Source organism: Peromyscus californicus, unplaced genomic scaffold (assembly GCF_007827085.1).
Source record: "Peromyscus californicus insignis strain IS unplaced genomic scaffold, ASM782708v3 Scaffold_4__1_contigs__length_199733344, whole genome shotgun sequence".
Lineage (NCBI taxonomy): Eukaryota > Metazoa > Chordata > Mammalia > Rodentia > Cricetidae > Peromyscus > Peromyscus californicus.
Window position 1 is genome coordinate 131,462,304 of NW_026294562.1, and position 12,714 is coordinate 131,475,017.

Sequence of the window (12,714 nt, forward strand, 5' to 3'; positions counted from 1 at the left end):
TGGTTCATCCATGCAGACCTGAAAATTCTGCCTGATTTAGGCAGAGCTCCCCATCTGACCCTCACCTTCTCTCTGTAGATATATATATATACATAAAGTATGTTTTGCAGCAGCATCTGACCTTTAGATGGAGGTTTTGTTGGTTGTTTATTTTCCCCTCTTGCAAGTGCTATCCATGTTGAGTGTGTGAAGTTTCTCCACCAAGTAAAACATAGGCCCTTTTCCTTGTTTGTTTGTGTTAGCTTATTGTAAACAGCCATTTGTTGTAAATTATTATTGGCATTAAATTATAATTTATGATTTTCAAAGCAAAAGACAGTCCCCTGTTTTATTATGCTTTTAAGTATGTGTTCTAGGCGTTGAAAAATCTCTCTCTGGCTCTCTCTAAGTTTCAGCGATGAGCTTGGGGGTCTTCGAGGCAGAAAAAAAAACAGGACTCAAAAATTTTCATCGGGTTAAAACAAAAGCCCTTGTATCTGTTTAGAGTGGCCGGGGGAGGATCTGTTTAGAGTCTGGAGTTCGGTTTAAGTTTATTGCATTTAAAGAAAGTTTTTCTTTTCACGCTGAGTTAGAACAAAAGATCTTTGCTGCGTCTGAATTAGACAAAAGACGAGGGCTGGGACCCAGCGAGTGCGTTCTGTGTGAAATTGACGAGATCTTAAAAAAAAAAAGAAAAAAAGAAAAAAAAAAAGCTGCTAAACATGGCGACTCTTTCCCTTTAAGTGTCTCTTTTTCCTTGCTGTTTTTTTTTTTTTTTCCCTCCTCCATCTGATCTGAGCTCGCTTTATTTCTTTTCCCAACCCCACTCCCCCTCCTCCCGGCGCTCGGTGGTGTGAGAGAACCCAGTTAGAGGCGAAACGCAACAATGGTCCGAGGAGAGAGAGGGGCGATCGCTCCTTCTTGCCACTTTCAAACAAACCTGGGAGAAGATTGAGCTTCGGGGGAGGAGGGAGGGAGGGAGGGGGTTGGTTCTAGCCGGTTCTCTGGGCTCGCGGTCGCCCTGCCTCGGCCTTTCACGTAGAGCTTGGCCGGGGCGGACGGGGTGGCTGGGGGGGGGAGGAGGTGGCGGGGAGGGGGGTGGTGGTGGTGGTGGCGAGGGCCTGGGGCTCCAAGTTAGCGGGCGGCGTCCAGGGCTGGGTCCCCCGGCGACGGCCTGGTGGTAGCATCGGCAGGCGGCGGGGACCGGGTCGGGAGTTGGCAGCGGCTGCGGGAAAGTGCTTGGCCCCCCGCCCCCCGCCCCCGCCGCCAGGGCCGCAGTGTTCCGCCCCGAGCCCGGGAAAATCCGGGGTGCCGAGAGCGCCCAGCTGCTCTCCCGGGACGTGCACCGAGCAGCGACGGGCGGGGGGCGGGGGCGGGGGGCGGTCAGGGGGAGCTCGAGCGTGTGAAAACTCTGCCTGCAAGCTCGCTTTTGACTTGGTCCTATGAGCTGAGCCAACATGGCGTCTCCCATTGCACCGCCAGCGCAGGCTGCCAGGCACCGCACGGCCGGGTAATAGAAAACACATTGGTTACCAAAAAGAAGGAAGAAAAAAGGGGTGGGTGGTGGGAGGGGTGGGGGGGGGAGGACTAAGGGCCATTCGGTCTGCAGGCAGAAATCCCTCTTTTAAACTCTGGCTGGCAAGTGAGAGCAGTCCTCGATTATTCTGTAATTAAAGCAATAGCGTTGGTGGGGGAAAATGTTGGTAACCCACGAACCTATAGCCCCTCTTTTTTGACACCCCCCCCCCAGATATTCAGGAGAGCTGATTTCATGCCCCTCTCCTCCCAGAACCAAATGAGAAGAATAAAAAAATCGGTATCCACAAACGATCTTAAGTGTTTGAATGGTATAGGGGGAGGGGGAGAAGCCAGTATTTACAGACCTGGGTCAGTTCCCCGCGCTCATTAAAGCAGGGGCTGCTCTGGGCTTCCAGCGGGCCTGGGACCTGCTCAGGGGATGGAGGGGAGCTGTGAACCTCGCCTGCTTGGTACAACTTGCTGCTTGCCCATCAAAGTTCAGGGAAAGGTGGCTTAGCGGATAGAGATTTAACTGGAGAGTAGCACTGAGAAGGGGCCTAGGGCCGCATCCAGGAGGGTGGTCGCGAGGCCCAGTTATGTGAGAACCCTCAGTGGACTGCGCCACTGACTGAAGCGCATCTTCAGAGGAAGAATCCCTTCCTCCAGTAGGTTTGAGAGCAGGCCAGGGTGGCAGGCGGACAGACGGGCCTCACAGAAAGTCTCTTCCCAGGCCTCTTGGGAGACCCTAGATTGGGACCCATCAGCTCTGGTTCGATGGGGGAAATTTTTTTTTTTCTGTCCAGTTTCGAACCTAGCATGGGCCTGGGGAACCCTATCAACCACCTGGGAGGGAAGTGAGGTACCCTGAATTCCAGGCCCCGTCAAGATTTATTGAAGTTGGGTTTTAAAAAACGTGCTTCAGATGATTTTTCCCATTTTCTCAGATTTCAAAGGCTCCCTGCAGTGCGGCTGCCTAATTAATGGTGAAATTCAACTAAATCTAATTATGCAGTAATTTTAAAGCAGTTAGTGCTGGGCGTTGGTTTGTAATAGGACCCCGGTTTTTTAAAGTTTGTTGACTGTATTGGTTTAGGGGAAAGCTATCTTTTGTATGGTAAAGAAAGATGGGGAAGAGTTTGCCTGCTGGGATGGGGAGGGCTCAGGACTGTCTGCCTTCCCACCCTCATCCCCAAGTCCTACCATTCAGTCTCTTCTCTTGTTTTCTCTTTCATGCCCCGGCTAAAAAGCTGAGCGAGGTGCTAACCCCACAAGCAGCCCCAGTTTCCTGGTGAAACAGGAAAGGGAGAATCTTTCCTTTGGAGACACAAAGGGCCAGGCTGGTATGGGTCCTCTTGGATGTATCCGTAAAGACTTGAAAACCGGGAAGGGACTCCCTGCTCCTCTAATCCAGAACAGATTTCCTCCCCAGCATCCATTGTCATTAATGCGCAAAGCTGACTCTTGGAGTTATAAATCTTATCGTCCTTCTGATAACACACTTGTAATAAGTTAGCGTCCTATTCAATGTGAATTGTAAAACTGCCTCATTTAATATGGCATAAGTGTCATTAAAACTTTTTCCCCCTTGCTTGGTGACTTGCTGGTCTGGCCTTGGGGTAGCAGAGGTCCTTTACTACTGGGCCTCTGGGGTTGGGCAGATGAGAAGAAAGGTGTGAGAGATGGGCTGCTTGGATTCCACCTCTAGATCTTAGGCCAGGGTGAAAGACCCCCAGGCAGAAAGGGCTTATGGGGGTGGTGTCCCTCTCTCCCGCCCCCACCCCAGTAGCCCCTGAAAATGACATTCCTTGAAAGAAACATGCTTGTGATTAGTTAGGCAAACACATGTGCTTTCGGAGTTGGGCCTTCCTTAATTAGCCGAACAAAGGCCGTTTTGCTTTTTACCTTTTGCTGGGAAGAATGTGTTATTTCAGGAGTGTCGCGGGTTCTCCTCTTTTCAATTGCAGCCACGACGTTAATTTTATTGGGATTACTGATGGGAAATGAGGTGGCGCAGGCTTCCGAGAGGAAAAGCTTGATCATTACTCCCTTTGGAACTATATTTTTCCACCCAACCTCCTGCTCCTGAGGAGGGGGTGGGGGGCGAACTGCACAGCAAGTTCGGAGCAATTGGAATCAGGCTCGCGGTACGCTGATCTCGGGTGACAGAGCGTGTGTTGAAGCTGAACTCTATAATTTGCGCCTCTGTTCCTTTATTAGGCCTGGACAACGAACTAATGAGCTTTGGCCCAGTACAATGTCACTTGTATTTATTTTCTTATGGCAACTTTAAGATAGCGGAAGTGCTCCTTACCAGGAGCCAGGGAGGGCCGAGAGATCGGTTCGCTGCTATTCGGGATGGGGTCGGTAGCTGTGTCCCCAGGGTGTAAGGACAAGCTGAGAGCCATCGCAAGGATGTCCAAGTAGAGGCACTGAGCCATTAGGGCGAGGCCTTTGGGGCTCTCTGGATAGCGTTAGGCCCTTTAATGGCCTAGGCACCCCTTCAGGCTCAGCTCTCAGTGTGTGTGTATGGCGGGGTGGTGTGAGCTAGCTCAGGACAAGTTCCCAGTTAAGAGATGGTCCTATGCTCAAAGGGGGCATCGGAGTCCTTTCTGGTCCTGGCCTGAGGAGAAATCCTGCTGCACAACTTGACAGGCCAAAGAGCTCTCTAAGCCAGCGGGGGATACCCTGGTAGGTGGCAGAAACATCTGCTTATATTGCTAAAGGCCTGGCCTAGCTCTGTAGTTATCTTGTTAGGAGGTGTGAGGCAGAGGGTGCCCTAAAGGGGTTCTTGGGGCTCTGAAGTTCAGAATACCCCTTCTATTTCTTCCTAATTTAGCTGGAGAGACCTGAAATAAAGTGAAGAGAGGGGCGGAGATATCCCAAGCATCCCTTATGCTCTGGTGGAGAGAATAGGAGACCCCCACGCAGGAACTGATGGGGGCAAGGGAAGAGAAACCCCGAGCTGGTAGAGGAGGTGGATGTTTCTCTCCACAGCCTGAGACTTCCCGTGGCTCTCGCCTTGCGCCTAGCCTCACCAGGCAAGCAAGCCTTCTTAATAACGCCCAGGCTCGATGGCCCCCGCCCTCCCCATCTCTCCACGCTTCATCCCTCTGCCTTACTACCCCCCCCTCCCCACCTCTTCCTTCCTTCCTGCAAATGGGTGTTAACGTGGGTCTTTATGTTCTGTCTATAACTAGGATGTAATCAGGCGCCCCATGCCTCTCTCTAAAAGCATTTAATAAATGTCTATTAAAGCGCTACAAATGTAAGATGAATTTAGTGGCGCGGCTGCCTCCCTGAATCCAAACGGTAATGATGGATTTATCAACGGGGATTCGCCTTCAGCACAGCGAGGGAGGTTTACTCAGCAAATATGTCGGCGAGCACCCACCCAAATACAATCATTTGACCCCCTGCAGGCGTTAGCCGCTGTGCCCCTTCACAAGCTAGGCAGGCAGGTCAGGGTCGTCCGGGCCAACTCCCGACCGACCAGGAGGACCAGAAGGGGGGGGGGGTCTCATCCATCTTCTGGTGTCTCCCCCCTCCTCCTCTGTCAAAGGCCTTCGATCTTTCTCTCTTAGAGACTATGGGGGTACCTGGCTTACAGATTCGCAGGTGGGAAGTGGGAGGGAGAGATTCCACAGGCAGGATGACGTGTCCTGGCTTTGCCCTGAGGCATCTGTAGGTGGCCAGCATCCTTTTGGGGTTTGTAGACATCGCAATTGTTCCTGAATCTGCAATTGTGGAGCTTAAATGTCCTGGCTTTGATCAGATTTTAAAGGCCTGGGATCCTGGCTGGACACTATGGGCACCATTCGATAGAGCCACAGTCTCAGATGATTCTGATCTTCAGGCCCCGTACACCTCACCTCGGACCCCCTGATCCCACCAAGACCTTCAAGTGGCCGCCTTCAAGAGTGGGGCAAAACTTCCAGCGTTCTTCCCCGCAAAAGACCCTGTTTCTCTCCCACCTGACCCTGTCTTGCCCACCTGGTCATTTTAAAGTTTTCTGGACCATGAATTTTCAGAATTCGGTTTGGGTTGTGATCCTTAACACCCATAGCCCCATGGGCTGCTGCTCTCTCTGTGTCTCTCTGTCTCTGTCTGTCTGTCTGTCTGTCTGTCTGTCTGTCTCTCTCTCTCTCTCTCTCTCTCTCTCTGGTCTTTTTTCTCTTTTTACTTTCTTTCTGAGGCGGAGAAAAGTGCTGGCCTGTTCCATCCAGCCCAGTTCGCATTCGCTTTGGCCTCTGCTTTCTCTTTCTTCTTTGGAAATTTCATTGAGATGTCTCTGTACTTCGCTTGTCAGTTATCTTTGTTCCTCTTAAATAAAGGGCTTTTAAATGGACTTATTGCTCCCAGCGTGGGTTCCTCTCTCTAAATGTTAGAAAATTGTGCCATCTACCCGCTATGCTGAGTACTGTCACACTCGGAGACCTTGGGGACCTCCGGACCGGCTTCAATGCTGCCGTGTCAGGGGCCGCTGCGGGCAGCAGGAGGAGGGGCCGCTCACGTGGATTTTTACAGCTCTCCGCCTGCAGCCGGCCCTCGTGGCCGCGTCAGGGCACGGCCGCGACGCGCGGAGCCTGCTGCTTGATGGCGGCCGGGAACTTGGCTGCAGCCCTTGATCCTGGACCAAATCGCAGGCGTGGCGCCGGGGCTTTTCCCTTCTTCCTGATGTAGCTGCCCGAGGGGGCACCTGGGTTGACTTTAGACTGGAACAGCCACTCCGGGTCGCGGATAACAGAGGACAATGGGGCGGACAGGGCCAGCCCGGGAGGGCAGATGAAGGATGTCGCCGCGCCGCGCACCGTTTAGGAGCTCCGGGCCGGCCGCGTCTGCAGCCCAGTCGCTGCTCCGAGACTGACTGAGGCCGGAGGAGAGGGAGGCCGGCTGAGTGGCTTCGGGCGGCTCTTGGCCCGGTGGTTAGGATGCAACTTTGAGATCTGTGCCTGCCCTGTTCGGAAAGGGCAGAACTTCTTTCTTTAAGTGGGATGCGGTTTAGATGGAATTCATCTACACAAGTCAGGTGTGTGGTGTGGGGTCTCCTCACCATGACCCCTCTGGAGTAAAATACCACCCACAACCGCAGGTTATTTTGAATGAGTTAAACTGGATTAACAGTTTAAATTTTATTATGTAGTTACCCCATTCGGATGCCCCCCCCCTTTTTTTTTAACCCATTAGGAGAATTAGCTAAGTTTTTTTTTCAAGTGTCAGTTGAGTATTTATGCTTTTCCGGATGGGGGGGGGGGAATCTTCGATACGGCTTGTGGCTTTTATTACATGTTTTACACTGTTCAAGAAATGGAGTTTTAAGCAACATACAATTAAATCTATATTGCTGTTTGGAGGAGGGCCAAGGAACTCAGCAATCAATTAGTTTAGATCTTTTGATACTTGTTGCTAAAATACAAATATAAAACTACAACCTCCCGGGCTAGCTGCCCCCCTCCTTTATATATAAAAGGAGCTAGTACTGCGTAAGGAATGGCAGTTGCTCTGTCCGTCCCCCAGTTTTTCCTCTGAATTCTCCTGCAACACTCAGGAGTCCACCTCACTCCACCCCACCCCACCCCACCCCACCCCACCCCACCCCCCGTGTGCCTGTCTGCACAGCAGGTTCTTGTCTCCTGATTTCACCTGCCTGTTTTAGGTTCTTCTTAATAAATTCACTTGTTAATTTGTACTATTTGCAAATGAATTTTTCCATTCATTACTTTCTCCCCCCCCCCCCAGCCTGACACCAAGAAGGGAAACTCTGTAAGATCCACCATAGAACATTGGTTTCCTGACACAGGCAGAATTTATTCTTGACAACCAAGGCAAAGGGAGGGTCTCTCTTAGTTCTTCCTTGTTCTCTCCCTTTCTCTCTTCTCAAAACAGTTCATGAGTAATCACCTACACTGAGCAGAAACTCCGGCTTCTGTCAGAGTGCCTCCACTTCCTTCTCCCCAGCTGCCTCCTCGGGGTGGGGGCAGCCCCTTAGGCTGTTGGTAGTCTCTTTGCCCTTGGCCCTGATCATGAGGATAGAGGTATGCCTGTCCAGCCCAAAGGACAAAGAGGGGAGGTTATGGGGTTTCCATGGCCCCATAGGTGGCTGCAGAGGCAGGCGGATAGCAAGTTCTGAAAAGAAAGGTGCTGGTGTGTGTGTGTGTGTGTGTGTGTGTGTGTGTGTGTTGTGTGTGTGTATACATACATATATATGTATGTATGTATATTAAATTGCTTTCCTCTTAGCATTCTTCTCCCTATTGCTCCCCGAGGCTCAAACACCCCCTGCCCCCTTCACCAGCCTCGCCACTAATTAAAAAGCCCCTTGGCTTCAAGACAAGCCAGCCAGTGACTGAACTGTTACCTCCTCCAGGATGAGATGTCTAGAACATCCCTTTCTCTCCAAAAAGGTTCAAAACCAAGTGAAATGACTGGGCAGAGTAGAGTGTCCTTAATGGCCTTCAGAAGTGTTCCTTTTTTTCCTAGGGAGGGAAGACTCCATGGAAGGTGGGGCCTTTGCTTAGACCTAGGGCATTAGCCTGGCAGGCCACAGCTCCCCCCTCCAGTAGACTCCCTAATTGCTAGAAGGTCTGGGAAACATTTTCTCTGTGCTAATTTTATATTTCCCCTTTCCCCCCTTCCAACATTAAACACAATTTTGCGCTGTCACTGTCACTAAGATCGCGGTTTGCTGATGTCTCTACTTGGAAACACGACCTCCTTGCCTCCAATCAGGAGTTGTCCCTGGCTTAGCCGGCCAACTCTTCTCCATCAGGAACTTCTGGGATATGGTGACGATGTAGAAAAAGGGGGAGGGAGGGAAGGAGGGAGAGAGGGAGAGAATGAACAGGGAGGTGAAGATAGTCAGAGGCCCAGGATTCCAACCCCTCTTAGCCTATTAAAGAAGTAGAAATGTGTTTAGTTATTCGTCTAATAACCCCATCTCCATGTGTGTGTGTGTGTGTGTGTGTGTGTGTGTTGTGTGTGTGTGTGTGTGTGTGTGAAACAGGGAACCACTTTTAAGAATTTCTCTCTTAAATTTCAGTTTGGTTCTGTGTCTTTTTTCTTCACCGGCTCTCTTCACCAACACGGCCCTGGACCCATTGCATTCCCTTCTGGCCAGAAAGAAATTCTCTGGCCCAGTGGCAGTGTTCCTAGACATAAAATCCACTTGTCTTTTATATGTCCTCACTGAGGCCCAGGTCTCTGGGTTCTTTGGTGGTAAACTAGAGCAAAAAAGGACCAAGAGATCTCTCATTACCTTGGCTTTTCAGCCCTTTCCGTCCTAGAGAGGCTCTGAGCTAGAAGATAGCCAGGTTTGCTGTCTGCTCCTGACTGCGGAACTGGTAGCCACGTATTTGTTTTCCTTTTCTTTGCAAGGAGCTGCTAGTTGCTCTCTGCTGTCCATATCAGTAGCTCGGAGCTAGTTTGTACCAAGGCTGGTGGGTTTCAGTGATTATCTCATTTCCCTGGTGCAGAGAGAAGCTGCTGGCAGCCTCTGGGTCAGACATTCAGTGGAGGGCCCATGTCAGGGACCCAACCCGAAGGGTTAATTTCCTCTCATTAGCATCTCCATAGTCTGCTCGGATTCAGGCTGCTGTTTGCTGTTTTCTCTAAGCTTAGTATTACTGATAGATTCATATTCATATTCTCTCTCTCTCTCTCCTCTCTCTCTCTCTCTCTCTCTCTCTCTCTCCTCCTTCTCCCCCCCCCCCCATCAACTGCATTTCCTGAAAACCCATTTCATCGGTTACCAACCAATTTACCTATTTTTATCCCGGAGCCTCCCCTTCACAGTCCCGTCTTTCTTCTCCATGCACATTGTTTATAAACATCTTCCAGTTTATCTGAATTAGTTCATTTTCCCCTCTTCTACTTTTCCCACCTCCCCTTATTCTTTCAATAATTTCTAGGAAAAGCAGAAGATACAAAGCAGTGGGGGTGGAGGTGAACCTAGCTACCTGGAGAGAAGCTAGAGGTTTACAGGGACAGTGGAAATGACAAAGGAAGAGATAGATGCCTCTGGTTGAACTGAATGAGTATGCTTATGGGTCTCCTCCGTGTGTGTGTGTGTGTGGTGTGTGTGTGTGTGGTGTGTGTGTGTGTGTGTGTGTCTTTAGAAAGCATCTCTGAACTGCTTTGAAGCTGACTCCACAGAGCCATTTGCCGAAGCCAGTCACAGCGAAAGGAACTCAGAGTTAACCTCTTATATCAAAATGAATCTTTTCATTTAGAGGCCAATAAATCTCAATTTCTAACTCCCTTTTTGTTGACCCAGCCTGGACTTAGTGAGGCAAAACCAGAGCTTATAATCATGACGGGACAAAGTTTTCCAAAGTTGAAGTTATTTTTCTTTCCTCTCCTCTAAACAAACAAAACAAACAAACAAACCAAAACAAAGAACCTGAATCTGAAAAATTACCTCATCTAACAAATAAAAAAAATTCAACAAAGTAGTAGGTTCCTCCTTCTGTGTGCAGAAAGCTGGGAATTTCTTGAGATTTTTTTTTTTTTTTTTAACAGCCAGTCTGTTGATTGAAACGGTTTCCCAAACTACAGCGCTGAAAAGATTTATAGTTTTTCAACAAGTCTTTATTTTGGAATGTGGTTTTGGTGGGGCTGAAACCATCCAATAATCAATGTAAAATGAGTGTGTGTGTGTGTGTGTTGAGGTCGGGAAGATTGTCTAGGACCTAAAAAGAGCTGATACTAGACACATGAAAAAGCCTGTTTGGGTCTCCAGGGATGGAATTTGGGAAAGAGCCTGCACATGTCTGCTCCTGGCTGTAAAGAAATACATTGTTAAGGACAACAACACAGACAATGCACTGAGCTCTGCCCGGAATTCGAGGCTGAGTTAGGCTGTGGAGTTACACTTCAGCAGCACTGTCCATTTCGATGGCATTTCTGGGCCATTTGAAACTCAACCTTTAGCCAGCTCATGGTGTATGGTTACAGAATTTATTTTCCCGTTTATTAGCCCTCCCTAGGTATTTTTCTTTATTTCCTGATAGCTTCCCATGGGGTTAATCTCCTCCCCCCTCTTTCTTTTTTATTTTCCAGTTTTGTTCTGCCCACAAAGGCAGCGTTTTTTTCCTGTTTCTGCTGATCACTCATTTTGTTCCTTTCTCTTTCCTTCCTTAAGAGACAGAGGGAAATGAGAATAATAGCAGGGGGATTTCCAAATGGCTCATCTCTGTGTTATTAATTACTCTTACAAGGCAGGTGATTCTTAACTAATAACAAAGTTGTAAATTGCTACTAACTATCAGATATTTCTCATTTGTCAGCTTTGATTGATCTGATTAATATTCCACTCTTTAGAATCATTTCAAGCTGCACTTATCAATCAACTGTACCCATGATGCAGATGGCAGACTCTCACCAAGGGATAGGAGCCTGCCACGTCATGACACTTTTCAGGACCTTGCTATCTATCCTGAGGCCCATGGTTTTGACTGTGGAGCAGTCTGCAAAGGGCACAGGCTCTGGTGCAAGGCTGGAGCTGCCTGGTGTACACGCATGCGCTGTCCTCTCTGTGCAATTTGGAAAACTTTATTGAGGGATTTAAGTGTATTGAAAGAAACAACAACAACAACAAAATGTTTCTTAGGTCTCATGAGAATTCTTTAAATTCCATATTGAAGGCTAGAAAGCAAACTGACTCTTTCAGACCTACCCTTAGTCGTTATGGCTGGTGCAGAGAGAGAGAGGTTGGGGGTGGGGGTTGGTAATCAAGGCCACAGAAACTCACGGATGGAACACTGGTAAGACTCCATCTTTTGGAAAGAGGCTATATTTCCCCCAAATCCTATTGCATCCCGTTGTAGTATCCAGAATGCATTTTTTTTTTTGCAGCTATCAATAGCTGCTGCTTCAATACCTCTGGAGTTTTAATCTTAATTATATTATTAAGTGAAGTAGCGTTCTGTCAGGGCATTGAACATGATTTATGACGTCTGCCTATTAAAGGATCGATTGTGAATATCGCTACTATCATCTATCAATATTCTCAAGCCTAGGGTATTTCTCACACCGGGTTATTTGTGGTAGCAGAATGACAGACTGCAGGAAAAGACTATTTCTTCTTCTCAGAGCTGGCTTTCCAGGTGCAGCAGGAAGAGAAAGAGGTGTGGAACGCCAGCAGCCTTCCCCAATTCTTACAGCATCTTACACCTAGAGAGACTGTAAAGATTTTTTTCCCCACTCCTTAATGCTAAAGCCAGTGAATTCTCCCTGGGGGCTAGTAGAGGAAGAGAAGACAAGAACCGTTTTTAGGGAAAGAAGTAACGCCTGCAGGTCGATATCGGGGGCGAACATTTCCTAGCTGCCAGGTGATTTGCTATGAGACATGTAGGGGGGAAAAACCAGCAGCCCTTTATAGGAGGACGGATGGCTGGGTGCCGGGGGCAGACTTTATTTTTCTGAAACAGATGCCTGGCCCTGCCTTTGCCCGCGGTCTCGGAGGTGTTCAATTAGGGAATCAATAAAAGTTCTGTGCTCCTTAGCGCCCCTGCTTCCACCTGCTCCTGCTGCCTCTGCAAAGGTGGAGGCGGGTGCGAAAGACGCAGCGTCTGGGCCTGCTGGAGCCAGCCAGCTCAGGTCTTTTGTCTCCAGACAGCGCAGCGCCTGGTGTTTTCCACACTCACACTCAGGGGGCATGCCACCAGCACCGGGTTACCAGCTAGTCTCGGCCTTCAGCTTTAGGGGGATGGGAGAGTAGCATAAAACTCTCTCTGGTGTGCTTCTGTGGCTGGAGGCTAGAGAAGCCCAACAGGGTGGGGGCCTGTAAAGACCTGTGTGTGGCAAGGGGCAGCCTGGACAGTGCCTTGTGTCTTGCCCTAGCCCCTTGTCTCTGGGCCCTTGCTTGGGCACGGACCAAGAGGTGAACACTGGAGGCCCCTCTCTGGAGGGTCACGCTCTCTCCCTGGTACTCAGTCAAGGGTCCCCTGAACACTCAAGGTAAGCTCACCTAGCTTGGAGCAACCCGGGATGTGGACCTGGCCTTTGGGTGACTAGCAGTTGCCACCTGCCCACACATGGACGCCGAGCGGCCCTCACCAGTCTTCCCTCTCAGGATTCCAGCACGAAGAAGAAACAAGGATACAGCTCCGCCTTTCAGACTTCCAGGACAGAGGCTTGGAACCACAGGAGCCACAACTGTCAGCAGGGAATTGGGATTGCAGGTGGACATCCCTTGGGTCTGGATCTTCTTCGAAGCCTCAC